The sequence below is a fragment of the Cnephaeus nilssonii genome, assembly GCF_951640355.1.
Source record: "Cnephaeus nilssonii genome assembly, chromosome: 4".
Classification (NCBI taxonomy): domain Eukaryota; kingdom Metazoa; phylum Chordata; class Mammalia; order Chiroptera; family Vespertilionidae; genus Cnephaeus; species Cnephaeus nilssonii.
Window position 1 is genome coordinate 48,040,501 of NC_137075.1, and position 15,639 is coordinate 48,056,139.

Below are 15,639 nucleotides of genomic sequence, written 5' to 3' on the forward strand. Positions count from 1 at the left end.
CAGGCCTGCAGGGGAGAGCAGTTGGGGGGGACCAGGCCTGCAGAGGAGGGCAGTTGGGGGGGGGAAGACCTGTAGGGGAGGGCAGTTAAGGGTGACCAGGCCAGCAGGGGAGGGCAGTTGCGGGCGACCAGGCCTGCAGGGGAGGACAGTTAGGGGTGACCAGACTTGCAGGGGAGGGCAGTTAGGGGCAATCGGGCCGGCCGGGGAGCAGTTAGGCGTCGATCAGGCTGGCAGGGAGTGGTTAGGGGCAATCAGGCAGAGGCAGGCGAGCGGTTGGGAGCCAGCAGTCCTGGATTGTGAGAGGGATGTCCGACCGCTCGTTTAGGCCCGATCCCACCAGGCCTAAATGGGTGGTCGGACATCCCTCAAGGGGGCCCAGATTGGAGAGGGTGCAGGCTGGGCTGAGGGACACCCCCCACCTCCCGTGCATGAATTTCGTGCACCGGGCCTCTAGTTACTAATAATCAGAGAACTGCAAATTAAAATTACATCGAGCTATCCCCTCACACCTGTCGAATGGCTATCATTAATAAATCAACAAGTCTTGGCGAGGTTTCAGAGAAAAGGGAACCCTCATGTACTGTTGGTGGGAATGTAGATTGGTGCAGCCACAGTGGAAAGTAGTACGGAGTTACTTCAAAAAGCAAAAAAAAAAAAAATGGAACTGCCTTGTGACCCAGTGATTCCACTTTTGGGAATATACCTGAAGGAACCTAAAGCACTAATTTGAAAGAATATATGTACCCCTATGTTCATTGCAATTTTATTTACAACTAGAGGCCCAGTGCATGAAATTCGTGCACGGCGGTGCGGGGGGGAGTTGTCCCTCAGCCCAACCTGCACCCTCTCCAATCTGGGACATCCCTCTCACAATCCGGGACTGCTGGCTCCTAACCACTCACCTGCCTGCCTGCCTGATTGCCCCTAACCACTTCTGCCTGCTAGTCTGATCGCCCCCTAACCGCTCCCCTGCTGGCCCAATTGCCCCCAACTGCCCTCCCCTGCTGGCCCCCAACTGCCCTCCCCTGCCGGCCTGGTCACCCCCAACTGTTTTCCCCTGCCAACCTGATCTCACCCCCAACTGCCCTCCCCTGCAGGCCTGATTGCCCACAACTGCCCTCCCCTGCCAGCCATCTTGTGGTGGCCATCTTGTGCCGACATGGGGGTGGCCATCTTGTGACGACGTGGTGGCAGCCATCTTGTGGTGGCCATCTTGTGATGATGTGAGGGCGTTGCGAGAGGGCACGAGGGCCACCTAGGCTTTTATTAGTATAGATAGCCAAGATTTGGAAGCAGCCCACGTTTCCATCCGTAAATGTTAATAAATAAATGACTCAGCCAAGAAAAAGTAAATAGAGACCACAGGCAGGCTCTCCTTTTGCCAGAATGGGTTTCTAAAACCTCTCACAAAGAAAGTTTCATTTCTCTCTTTGGGGCTACATTCTTGACTAAGATATAACATAAAAAACAGTCATGTATATGGTCATCAATATTCACAAAAGAAAATATTATAAAATCAATCTAATAATTTAAAATAAAGTTATATTACAACTTCTAGAAAATAATAAATTACTGTGTAAATTTCTACAGAAGGGCCCACAGAGTACTATAAAACACACATAACCTATCAAATATAAACTACTGCTTTATAAATGACCTGAAACATGTTAATTAATACTTGCATGATTATTATAGCTACTACCTATTTTGTTTGCTTTTTTTTATTATTTAGGAGATTTATAAAAATAATTTTGATAACCCAAAAGAAACAGTGGGTACAGAGACACAAATCAGGAAAAATAGAAGGTATCTATGTTACTGTCCTGGAACAAAAAGTCATCTCTACCAACCCCAGAGCCATAGGGGCTCTCAGTAAATTATTGCTTTCTGTTGTGAGCAATAGTGATGGTGTGTTTTCCATGGAGAACCATGTTTACAAATAAAGGCCTCTCTCTCTTTCAGGCTATAGCAGGGAGGTTAATTTACCTTCTCTTAACCTTTAATGCTTCAGCCAGCTCTGCCCTGCTGCACAGACATTGCATTTTCTCTGTAGATAACACTCTAAACCACTGATTCATTAGATCTCCTAGTGCCAGCCACCATCATATCTATCCTGGATGACTGCTGGAGCCTCTTAATTATCTTCCTGTTTCTATTCTTGCTTACCTTTTAATCCATTAGTCAGAGTAATCTTAAAACAGGTAGATTAGATAATATCACTCCCTTGTTTAAAATTCTCCAGTGGCTTTCCATTTAACATAGAAGGAAATAGAAATTTCCTACTGCAGCCCATCAGCTCCACACAGTCTAATTTCCCTCTTTCCTCCCCTGCCGTTCTGCGCCTGGCTCACTCTGCTTCAGCTCACCAACCTTCTTCAGTATTAGCATTCACCAAACTCCTTTCTGTCTCAGGGACACTGCACTGCTGTTCCTTCCTTCCCCTGCCAGGAATTTTCTGCTCCAGCTATCTGTGTGGCTGGCTCCTTCTCAACCTTCAGGTATTAGCTTAAATGACCTCCTTGGAGAGTCTTCTCTGGTCCTGTCTAAAATACTCACTCTCATGGCTCCTGTTATTCTGTGTTACGCTCTGCATTAATTTTCTTCATAGCACTTAGTGCAAATGGTAATTATTTGGCTTGTCTGTTTATTTTGCTTATCTCCCACTAGACTATAATAATAGGCTAGAGTACTTGCTATGTGCCAGGCAGTAATGTTTAACATTAATTAACTTGTTTATTATAACAATGCTATAAAGGAAGTACTATATTATCACTGGCTTATAGATGGAGAAACTGAGGCATAGAGAGGTTAGAGTTCTTTGCTCAAGGTCATGCAGGCTAGAAATTGGGAGAGCTAGGTTGTGAACCCAGGTGATTTAGCTCCAGTGCCCCGACCTTTCACATCCATGCCCTCTTGCCTCTATGATGACATGTCTGCCTTGTTGACCATTTGTGCTTGGTGCCAGCACAGTGTGATGCATGGGGTGGTGAGGACATTTGTCCCTGTTTGGTATAGATGAGAATCAACCATAGCCAGTGAACCACTGGGGTAAGACAGAGGGCGAGAGGAGCTAGGTGCGCTTCCACTGTAAGGAATGCTGCAATTGTTGGAAAGGAAAGTGACTGAGTCAGCTCAGTGTTCATCACTTAGATTTATCTCATGGGATCTGGGGCCCAATGCAGAGCAGGGTGTACAAATCAATGGAAAAAAGATATCTTATCCACAGGTGTGTAATACAATTGTGGCACAAGCTGTATTGTTTTGGGGCACTTTAATGGATGAGATAGTCTTTCTCTGCTTACTTCCACCTCTCCTCCTTTGCTAAGGACCACCATCATACGGGCTTTAGGGTATCAGTGGAGGTGCCAGGAAGGAGTATCAGTGACTATTGGAGACCATGGTGAGGTCAGGAACAGGAAGCTCCTACAGGCCGAATAAATCATGTGTAAACAATTCCCTAAGCACTTTCACTGCATGTATGTGTGTGTGCATGCGTGTTTGTATTTGTAGAGTCTAAGCTCTAACATGAAAAGATGGAGCCTAGATTTATTGGCATTTGAGTTACTATTATTAATAGCTGGTGAGGTCTGGGGAAGCTTTGCAATTCACTCTACAAACATTTATTTAACATACACTTATTGAATACCTACTACGTATATTTCAGGTCTGTGATAGGTACTGTTGATATTGAATATCAGTGATCTCTGGCCTTGGGAGCATACAATATAGCTGAAATTGTAGAGGATATGGGCATGTAAAGAAGTAATTACAAAAGTGTGATAAATTCTAGGGTAATGGGAAGTACAAAGTGCTTTGGGATTCCCAAGAAAGCAGCACCTGCCTGGCTGGTGTGGCTCAGTGGTTCAGCATTGACCCATGAACCAGGAGGTCATGGTTTGATTCCCAGTCAGGATACATGCCCAGGTTGCAGGCTTGATCCCCAGTAGGGGACATGCAGGAGGAGGCTGATCCATGATTCTCTCTCATAATTGATGTTTCTATCCCCCTCTCCCTCCCTCTTTCTCTCTGTGAAATAAAAAAAATATATATATATATATATATGAAAGCAGCACCTAATTCAGACTTAGGATTTAAGGGGAAGGGCAGAAAAATATTATGGAAGCAATGACAGTTCATCTGAGTCTGGAAATGTGAGCAAACCTAGGTAGACAAGCAAAATGGTGAAAAAGGTCTGGGTACAGGTACAGTGTGTACAGAGTCATTGAGGAATGAGGGAGCATGGGAGACCACAGGCACTGAACACAGGCAGGAGAGTGGGTGTTGAGATATAATACTGGACAGGTAGGTGGGAGCCAGATCATTGGTACTTTAATGGGTTTGGATTTTAACCTGGGGCAGTGAAATCCACTGAATATTTTTTAGACAGAGAAATGCTCTTCTTAGATTGTGTTTGCAGAGAACAGTGTGCAGAATGGCTTGACAGGGACTGAGACTAAAATTGGAGACCAGTGAAGAGCCTGTTGCAATAATTCAGATGAAAAAGGATGAAGCAGGAACTGGGGCAGGACCAATGGACTAGAGAGGAAGAGAGTGATTCTAGAGAATTTAGGAGGTAGAAACCATAGGACATGGTAGCTATTTAAATTTGGGAGTGGATGAAAAGCAATTTTAAGATTATTATTAAGTTTTTTACTTGGTAGTTTATGATTTGATAGATGGGTGGTGTGATTTTCTTAAATGGGAAATAGAGAAGGAGGAATAATGAGAGAGAGAGAGAGAGAGAGAGAGAGAGAGAGAGAGAGAGAGAGAGAGAGAGTGTTTAGGAGGATACTTTCAGTTTTGGACATGCCTGTAGATCATTCCAATAGAGATGGCCAGTAGGGAGGATTATAGAACTGGCACATAGTGGGAACTCATTATGTATTTGTCAAATGAATGAAAATGGTAGACCTCTGGGATACAAGTTTAGACGGGTTAGTCATCACTGCACCATATCACATTTATGATCACATAGATACCGTAGATAATAGTTGCTTTTATGGGAGTTGATAGAGTATACAGCCGAAAGATGAAGACTAGAAGTGGTCCTAATTTAAGGCAGAGATGGATAGGAGCCTAAAAAGGAAAATAAAGAGTAGTCAGAGGCAGAAAAACTCCAGGAGAGAGAAGTAACATGGAAGCCAATAGTAATGATTTCAGAGAAGAAGGAATCACTGTTGGAGAAAGTCAAGTGAAGAAAGAATTGGAGAGGTCCCTTCTAGTTTACCAACTGGGGGGAGGTTGGCTGGAGTTTATTATTGAGATTTCACCATATGCCAGGCACCATGTGATGCATTGAACATACAATTAGGGTTCAGTGATGTGGTGGAGGCTGAATCCAGATTGCACTGAGTTGATGGCAAGGAAATGGAGACACAAGTAGAGAGCACACTCTTATGGGTGGCTTGTGTGGGAGGAAAGAGGTTGAATGAAAAAATCAGAGGTATGTTGTCTGGGGGAGCATACAATATAGCTTCCCTTCCCTTCCCTTCCCTTCCCTTCCCTTCCCTTCCCTTCCCTTCCCTTCCCTTCCCTTCCCTTCCCTTCCCTTCCCTTCCCTTCCCTTCCCTTCCCTTCCCTTCCCTTCCCTTCCCTTCCCCTTTGCATTTTACTTACCCCCCACCCCTCTGTCTCTGTCTTTCTCTCTCTCTCTGACAAGGTTAGGTCTCAGAGAAAGTGGAAAAGGTTGGGATGGAAACTCAGGTGGAAAGATGGACAAGAGGAGGGATATCTGATAGTGACAGAGGTGTGATTAAGAGTGGAGACAAAAAGATGATGGAGGCCAGGAAATGAAAGGAGTTCATTTTTCATGCCCCCTTTCCTCTCCATGCAGAATGAGGGGAGTTGTTGAGACTGGGGACTTAAGAAGGAAGATAAAGTTTAGAAATTGCTAGTTATGAGGAATGAGAAGGGGCACATAGAAGGATTGCAAAGCACCATGGAAGCCTTTTAATTTTATGCCTCCCACCCCACAAAAGTGTGTGTGTGTGATTCTTTCTCAGTGGTCCTGATGCGGAATGGGAGGGTGGTCGGCAGCACTGGGCCAAGCTGGGGATTCACTGAGCGTGTGTGCTAGACTCTTCAAAGCCCAATCTTTTTTTTTTTTTTTTTTTAAATCTTGAAAGCACATTTTTTTACTTTAATGAATGATTATGCTTGGAACTGCGTGTGCCTGTATAGTCTTCATCTTTATGTGTGTTGATTTTCCCTTACAGAAAGCAACGATTAGTTTCTTTTCTCTCATTCAAGCTTTATATACAAATAAATACAGAAAGGCCTACTTCAAGTAACAAATGAACAATGTAATTACAAATGATGTTTGCACACTGACAGTAAGTTTACTGGTACATTCCATACAAAATGATGCTGAAGACTTTACAAACAGTTAATATAAAACAGTGGTTTCCAAGGAACAAACTTAATCAGACCTATAAAGAGCCCTAGAAAACTTTAGTTTAACAAGGGCCCCAATGAGTCTAGGTTTTTATTAAAAGTATGGTTTGGGGAAGCACTTTAAAAAATATATTTTTATTGATTTCAGAGAGGAAGGGAGAGAGAGAGAGAGAGATAGAAACATCAATGATGAGAGTGAATCATTGATTGGTTGACTACTGCATGCCCCACACTGGGGATCTAGCCTGCAACCCATGCATGCGAGATCAGAATCGAACCTGACCAGAATCGAACTGTAACCTCCTGGTTCACAGGTGAATACTCAACCACTGAGCCAAGCCAGCCAGGAATAGGGAAACACTTTTAACCTTCATCACGTCAGATGACATATACAATAAAATTTAATTACAGATCATGTAATTGAACAAAGACAATTTCTTTATATAAACTATTAATAGATACCTAAATACAATATGATTTTTAAAATGAAATCATGTGTATGTAGTTATATTCATAAAGATAAGTATACTAATCAAAAGCTATACAATATTAGCAGCAAGTCCAAATTGGAACAAAGATATTCTTCTGAATTCCATATTTCATTGAGCATCGAAAACTATCAATCTCTTAGTCCTTTTTTTGTACATTATTCTGTATCCACATTCTCTGCATCTGATTGGATTCCTTGATTTTATTTCATTTTCTGCGTGACATGTTCCACAGATATATATCATTGGCTGTTGCTTTGGGGGTTGGGCATGCTCTGGGTGTCCATTGTTAGTCCGTACACCGACAAACTCTTCACCCTGCTCGATGTCTAATCTTAAGTAAAGCTCCCTAAGATGAGTTTAAAAAGTTATGAGCATACTGCCAATTTGTAGTACTAAAACTTTGCTGGAATAATAGAGTACTTCACTTTCTTGGAAATCCATAAGCCTAGCTACTAGGTTACTGCACTGTACCACAGCCAGATGGTAGAATTCAACACAGATGGCTGGAAAAACCAACAAATGAAAGGGTGAAAGTGAGAGTGGTGAGGTGACTCTTAATTGGGCAGAAAGAATGAAATACAAAGCAATAAAAGGTGTGGAATATGGCAATCGTATAGTTACTTACTATATATGTTAACTTTTTTTGTGGAGGCACTGAGATATTTTCCCCCAAACCCTGAATTTTCAGTTCTATTATAAAGAGGATATGATGAGAAAAGTAACACAGGCAGTAAGATGGTATAGACTCATGGGCACAGCTGCTGAAGAAGAAACTCCTCCAGCCTTTTGAGTGGGTGATGGGTAGGAATTCATGAAGGAGTAAGAAAGGCTGTGACTCTGGTTTTTTTTTTTTACCACCAGTTTTACTAAGGTGTAAATGACAAATGAAATTATATATATTTAAAGTGTACAATGGGATGATTTGATGTATGTGCATTCATTGTGAAAATATTCCCACCATCAAGTTAACACATCTATTATCTCCATTGTTACCTCCTGTGTATGTGTAAGAATGCTTAAGATCTAGTTTCTTAGCCAATTTCAAGTACATATACAACACAATGTTTTTAACTATAGTCACCACACTGTACATTAGATGCTCAGAACTTACTATCTTACTAGAGGCCTGGTGCAGGAATTTGTGCACAGGTGGGGTCCTTCAGCCATGCTGGTGATCAGGGACCATTGTGGTGCAGGAGGTTGGAGGCCAGGGAGAGGGGCTATGGGAGGTTGGCTGGCAGGGGGGAGGGCCACAGGAGGTTGGCTGGCAGCGGGAGGTTGGCTGTGGGAGCGCACTGATCACCTAGGGGGAGTTCCTGCGTTGAGCATCTGCCCCCGGGTGGTCAGTGTGCGCCATAGCAATCAGTGGATTGGTCGACCAGTTGACTGATCGACCGGTCATTCAGTTGTGGCCTAAGCTGGCAGTCAGACATCCCTCTGGCAGCCCGGGAGTCCTTGGGGGATGTCTGACTGATGGCTTAGGCCCACTCCATGGGCAGTGGACCTAGGCCACAGTTGGATATCCTTAGCACTGCAGAGGAGGTGGAAGAGGCTCCCGCCACTGCCACTGTGCTTGTAGACATCAGCCCTGTGGGAGCTTGTGGCTGAGCGGAACTTGCCCTGTGGGAGCGCAATGACCACCAGGGGGAAGCTCCTGCACTGAGTGTCTGTCCCCTAGTGGTCAGTGTGCATCATAGTGACCGGTCGCTCCCAGTCATTATGCTGTTAGGGTCAATTTGCATATTACCCTTTTATTATATAGGACTAGAGGCCCAGTGCATGGAATTTGTGCACTGTGGGGGGATCCCTTCAGCCCAGCCTCCCCCCTCTCCAATCTGGGACCCCTTGGGGGATGTCCAACTGCCGGTTTAGGCACGATCCTGGGGATCGGGCCTAAACCGGCAGTCAGACATCCCTCTCACAATCCTGGACCACTGGATCCTAATTGCTCACCTGCCTGCCTGTCTGGTCACCCCTAACTGCCCCCCCCTCACAAGCTTGATCGCCCCTCACTGCCTCTGCGTGCCAGCCTGGTTGCCCCTAACTTCCCCCCACTGCCAGCCAGGTCACCCCCAACTGCCCTCTCACTGCTGGCCTGGTCACTCCTAACTGCCCCGCCCCCCCGCTGGCCTGGTAACCCCTTACTGCCCTCTCTGCCCGTCTGGTCACCCCCAACTTCCCCCCCCCCCCACCAGTCTAGTCTCCCCTCACTGCCCCCCTGCCAGCCTAATTGCCCTCAACTCCCCCCTCCACTCCCCCCCACACACTGGCCTGGTTGCCCCATGCAGCCTGCTTGTTCAGCCGTTTGGTCATCCCTCACTAACCCCTCTGCTGGCCTGGTCGTAGGCAGCCATCTTGTGAGGGCGTGATGGTCAATTTGCATATTGCTTCTTTATTATATAGGATAAGTTTGTACCCTTTGAACAAACTATCTCATTCCCCTTCCCACCCCCAGTTTCTGGCAACCATTATTCTACTTTATGTTTCTATGAGTTTGACTTTTTTTCAAGGGTCTACATGAAAGTGATATATAATATTTGTCTTTTTTCTGTCTGACTTCATTTAACATAAAGTGCTCCAGGTTCATTTTATGTTGTAATAAATGACAGGATTTCCTTATTTTTTAAGGCTGAATAATATTTCATTGTGTATATATATCACACTTTAAAAATCCATTCACTCACTGATGGATACGTAAGTTTGTTTCCATATCTTGGCTATTGTGACTAATGCTGCAATGGACATGGGAGTGCAGGTCTCTCTTTGAGATAGTGACTTCATTTCCTTTAAATTACATACCCACAAGTGGGATTACCAAATCATATGGTAAATTTATTTATTTATTTATTTGAGGAAATAAATAAATAAATAAATTTGTACAGTGGCTGTACAAATTTACATTGCCACCAATAATGCACAAGGGTTTCTCTATCTCCACATTCTTGCCAGTGTTGGTTATTTCTTATCTTTTATTTTTTTATAACAGCCATCTTAACAGGTGTGAGGTGATGTCTCATTGTGGTTTTGACTGTATTTCAGGGAAATCTGGTTTTATAGTTTAACTAGAGGCTCGGTGCATGAATTTGTGCATAGGTGGGGTCTGGCCAGCCCGCTCCGATTGATCAGGCTGTGCTGGCCAGAGGGAGGGGCTGCAGGTGGTTGGCCAGACGGCCCTGCCCCCAATCAGGGTGGGGAGGCCGATTGGGGGTGGGGCCGGCTGGGGAAGGGGCCGTGGGCGGTTGGATGGCTGACTCCGCCCCCTGGTCGAACTTCCTGTTGAACTCCAGCTTGAACTCCCGGTTGAGGGGACAATTTGCATATTAGCCTTTTATTATATAGGGGGTTGGAGAAAAGGGAACCTATGGCCACAGACCAACACTTAACAATATTTAATAGCCAATTTGCATATTAGCCTTTTATTATTGCATGCCAATCAGGATTTCAGTCACAGCTGGAATAATTTGTATTTCGTCTCATAGGAAACTGACTGCTGGTCTCTTTTGAAGCATTCTGTCAACCGTTGGTGGAACCTTCTGTGATCCTGCTTGACCCACCAATGCCCATTGCTTGCCTACTCTCTAAGCTTAAGCCTGTTGTTTTGCCCTGCTTGAGCTTTTTGTAGAATATAGGATCATGATAGGTGTAGTTGCGATGCCTCCTCCTATCTCTTCACCTGAACATGAGTTTCCATTTCAGTAAAAGATGAAAGTAGCATTTGGGTATTCTCTCTAGGGGTGTAGGTAAGGGTGTCAGGAAGTAGCGGCTCCTGTTAAGGACCAAAAGGCTTATAGCTGTCTCTACTACTTTTAGATCCTCTGTACTCCTCACCAGAAAATTGGGCTGATGATGTCATTTCTCATATAAACTCCATGAAACTGACACTTGTATCAGACTGCCTAGTAAAATGACTTCCATCAATCATTATCCTTGCCTAATAGCATTACCATGTTAATAACAAAGAGTTCGCCTCAAAGACTTGGGGTTTTTAATATTGTTAAGTGTTGGTCTGTGGCCATAGGTTCCCTTTTCTCCAACCCCCAGCTGAAATCCTGTTAAGTCTCACAAGCTAGTCTGAGTTGGAAAAATCAAGCAGAAAGCCTTCGCGGGGGGGGGGGGGGGGGGAAAGCCCACAGTGAACTGTTAGATTTGAATAGCAGTGCAGTAGATGGCACTCTTTCCTCTGAATCCAAGCCAGCTTACTATTCTGTAGTTGGACAAGGAATGTGTCTCGCTCCAGGTAGGTAGCAACATTCAGAAGGAGATGAAACAAGGACCTTCCTGCTAATCCACCAAAAGCCATATTTTCACCCCAAGCCTCAGCGTGTGAATATTTGAGTTTCAATCAATGATGAGCTATGTGGGTAGATAAAGAAAATAATTTAGCAAGTATTAATACATATAACTTCAAGCTTTGATTTTGGCAAAGGTGCAGACTTAGCTTTCTCTTTCTTGTAGCATTCTAGACCATCAGTGATGCAATATCATTGCTGTCTTTTGAAATAAAAAATTTATTTCTACATATATGAAACCTGAGATACAGAACTTAGGTTTCACGGGACTTCTTATTGCCTTAAACAGGCCTCGCTATCAGCTCTACAACCTGCCATGCTCTACTTGGGAGGTTATGTTTTATAGAGCTTAACCAAGGCTACATACAGAGTGGGGCAAAAGTAGGTGTACAATCGTTCCTATGGAAAATAATACAATAATTAATAAATAATAATAAAAGGATAAACTGTGTTTCAGGTACTCACAATTGTAAAGCTACTTTTGCCCCACCCTGTGTAACCCTATAGACAAAAATTCACTATTTAGAAACCATTGTTCAACACCTGGTTTTAATTTCCCCCTTTCTTCTTCTTTTTTTATCCAGCTACATCATTGATTTGTGTCTCTAGCTCTAATATCAGGCAGGGAGTCTGGGTTAAGGATGATGTCAGTCAGTCTAGTGGGGAATGAGTTGATTAAGAATCCATATTTTTTATAGACTCTCAGCATTATTAAAAATTGATTTTTTGCATCATTGTACTTCATGTTCACTGTAGATGAATTAGAAAATATAGTTAGTAAAAACAAAACAAAAACAACCCAAATCACTAAAATAGTATCCTTTTGTATATTGACTTCTAGTCTGCCTCTGCCTTTGTCTTTTTCTCCCCCTCTCTCCTTTCCACTTCTAACTCACACACACCCTCTCCTGTCAGTAAAGGCTGTCAGCTTCTGGCAAGGAGCAGTGCTGCCTATTTACGTGCCTAGGAACTATTGACAAAGGTGGGGCAGGTTGGGAAAACTGCTGAAATACCCTGGGGCTCCAGACGGGAGTTGTTGCTACTCCTTTACCTGAAAGCACTGCACTGGGAAGGCTAATGGGTGGTTTGCCACTTCCCTTGCCCTTCAGCTTCCAGTAGCATTTCATCAATGGGAGGCATCAGAGGAAGCTCCCAGGGCTGAGTAGAGTGAGGTCCAGGTGTGCATTCTGAGGCTGCCTCTCTTCTAATTTGCCGGGGGTTGGCCGCATTCCTCCACTGGGGGCACAGTTACTGTTCTGAGCAACCACCTTCCTAGCTCTTTCTCTGAGTTATGGTAACTTCTCCCTCCCCTTATCCTTTCAGACTCCTTGCTCTATCTCTTGTTATTTCCTCTATCTCTTGTTAATTTCCCTGAACCCCATTATCACCTTTGTAAATAGTCACTTTATTAAACTTTTCTCAATTAACTAGTTTCAGAATGCTATCTCTTTTCTGCCAAGACCCTGACTGATACCCATATCTTCCATCAATTCTCAAAGTTTCCCAGGCATTCTAGTTTGTTTATTGTTTCTACCTCATTCTCAAATTTCTCTCCTTCTGGAATTCCAACAGGTGTATTTTTAATCTCACCCTTCACCTCTCTCTCACATTTTCCATCTCTGTCTCTCACTGCATTTTGGATGATTCCCTCACACCTGTGTTCTCATCAGCCACCGCCTGTTGGCAAATGACTGCTGAATTTTACTCGTGGTAACTCCTTTTCTGCTGTATTTTTGTATTTTTTTTTTTATTTATTGTGAGCTCATTTTCAGCCAGAATATATTTTTTATTCATATGTGTGTTGTGGGTCTTAGGATGTTCTGTATATTTTGGGGTTTTAGAAGGCTTGTTTCAAATCAATTTTGTGTTTGCTTTTGTTGGAAGCCCAGAGGTTTCACTTATTTGGGGTCCGTTTTGCATTAATTTCTTGGCTGGATATTCCTGCACTATATGGATTGTGTGAATTCCTCTACATGTATGGAACAGGCTTTGGCTTTATATTTTTAATGGGAGACCTTTTCCCCAGATATAGGGCACAGACTAGCTTTCTTATACCTTCTCTGCATTGATGATGGAACTCATACCTAGTCCCACTTTACCGAGGGATAGCCCTTCAAGAATCCTGGCATTCGGGGGGAAGGGGGGAGTGTTCAATTCATACTCCCCTAGCTTGTGCATTCTGAGAATAAGCTTTTGCTTCTTTGTGAATGTTAAACCCCAGCCCTTGCTCATAAGCTTATCACTTTGATTTGATAGTTCCTCTTCATTTCTGGCAGTTGGGGATTTTCTTCTCTTTTAGGCTCAGATAGGTTTTTATTTTTTTTAGTTCTTTACCTCACATTTCCATGAACTTTTTCTGAAGTGATGTTCCATGTTCACTTACCAAACTACCCCTACATTAGTTCTATAATTTGCTTTCCTACACAATCATGTTTTGATATGGAAAGATATCTTCTCTCTACATAGTTATCTTCTTTAATGACTACATAGTAGAAAGAGTCTGAAAGAAAGGTTATTAGAGCTGTTTTTAGAATTACATTTCCTGGGTTAACATACTATCTCCACTATTTACTAGTTCTGGACCAGGAACGCGTTACTTTAACTCTTCATGCCTTCATTTCCTTGCCTGGCAAGTGAAGATCATAATACATTTACTTTGCAAGTGCTGTAGGGTTGCTGTTACAAATCACCCCAAATTTGGTGGCCTAAAACAACACAAAATTCTCACAGTTCTGGAAGCTGGACGTCAGAAATCAAGGTGTGGCCAGAGCCATCGTCCCTTGGGAAGCCCTAGGGGAGAAGCTGTTCTTTGTCTCTTCCAGCTGGTGGTGGCAGCAGGCATTTCCGTGGCTGCATTACTCCAATCCCCGCTTCCACCTTCACATTGCCTTCTCTGTGTATCTACTTGGAATGCCCTCTGCCTGCCTGTTATCATGTATCTTGATTCCCATGTAAATCATAACTGGTGCCAGGCTCAGGGGAACTGTCCTTACTCTGGCTGTTGGTGATTGTCTCAAGCAGGCACTGGTCCTTGGCTCCCACCGACATCAATACATTTACTCATTTGTTCAATCCTATAATACATTTAACATAGTTTCAGAATTGTTTTCACAAAATATGTACAAGAAACAAATGTATTAAGAGTTCAGGATTCATTTGCAGCTCTTGTCATCTCTCAATCTTATCCAAGACTAGTGACCTGGTGCATAGATTCGTGCCCATTGAAAGGAAGTTAAGTAGAAGGTGGCCAGCGGGGCAGGACTGGGTGAGAAGGGCCGGACATGTCCTGGAGCCAACCTCCCTCGATCCCTCCCCGGCATCTGCAGAGTGAGCGGGGTCCCTCCAGCAGGTGGGGTCCCTAGGCCTGGCCTGTGGGGATTGGGCCGAAACTGGCTCTCTGACATCTCCCAAGGGGTCCCAGAGTGCGAGAGGCACTCTGCAAAGTTGCTGTTGTACAGGGTGTGGAATGCAAATGCAAGTGTGCAGTAAACCAGATTCAGGCCGACAGTGCCCCAGCAACAACATAACCCATGGCCAAAGGTGGAATCGCATGGCCCTGCGAGGAATTGGGCTCCTTCCTCTCTGGTTTCAGGGTGCGTCACCTGAGAACCACTGCTGCCAAGTCACTGCAGCTTGGCAGCTCCTGAATTGAGTTTCTGCCCCCTGGTGGTCAGTGTGCATCATAGCAACCAGTCAGATAGTAGGAGGGACACTTAGCATATTAGCCTTTTATATATATAGACTAGAGGCCTGGTGCACGAAATACGTGCATGGGGGAGGTGTGTCCCTCAGCCCAGCCTGCACCTTCTCCAATCTGGGACCCCTTGAGGGATGTCTGACCACCTGTTTAGGTCCGATCTCACCAGAATCGGGCCTAAACAGGCAGTTAGACATCCCTCTCACAATCCAGGACTGCTGGCTCCCAACCGCTCACCTGCCTCTGCCTGATTGCCCCTAACCGCTTCTGCCTGCCAGCCTGATCACCCCTAACCACTCCCCTGCTAGCCTGATCAATGTCTAACTGCTCCCTGGCCAGCCCGATTGCCCCTAACTGCCCTCCCCTGCTGGCCTGGTTGCCCCCAACTGTCCTCCCCTGCTGGCCTGGGTCCCCCTCAACTGTCCTCCCCTGCAGGCCTGGTCCCCCCCAACTGCTCTCCCCTGCAGGCCTGGGTCCTCCCCAACTGCCCTTCCCTGCAGGCCCGGTCACCCCCAACTTCCCTCCTCTGCCAGCCTGGTCACCCCTAACTTCCCTCCCTGCAGGCTTGATCACCCCCAACTGCCCTCCCCTGCTGGCCTGATCACCCATAACTGCCCTCCCTTGCAGGCCTGGTCCCTCCCAACTGCCCATCTTGTGGTGGCCATCTTGTGTCCACATGGGGGCAGCCATCTTGTGTGTTGGAGTGATGGTCAATTTGCATATTACTCTTTTATTAGATAGGATTGGGGGCATACAATCAAATACTATG

General features: G+C 44.8%; 1 pseudogene across 1 annotated transcript; it reads right to left on the reverse strand.

Moving 5' to 3' along the window:
• Nucleotides 1-6,992: 6,992 nt before the first annotated feature.
• LOC307098702 (DNA-directed RNA polymerases I, II, and III subunit RPABC4-like) lies at nt 6,993-7,168 on the reverse strand (annotated as a pseudogene). The gene has a single exon. The product of its transcript is annotated as a DNA-directed RNA polymerases I, II, and III subunit RPABC4-like (transcript).
• Between the last annotated feature and the right edge of the window lie 8,471 nt (nt 7,169-15,639).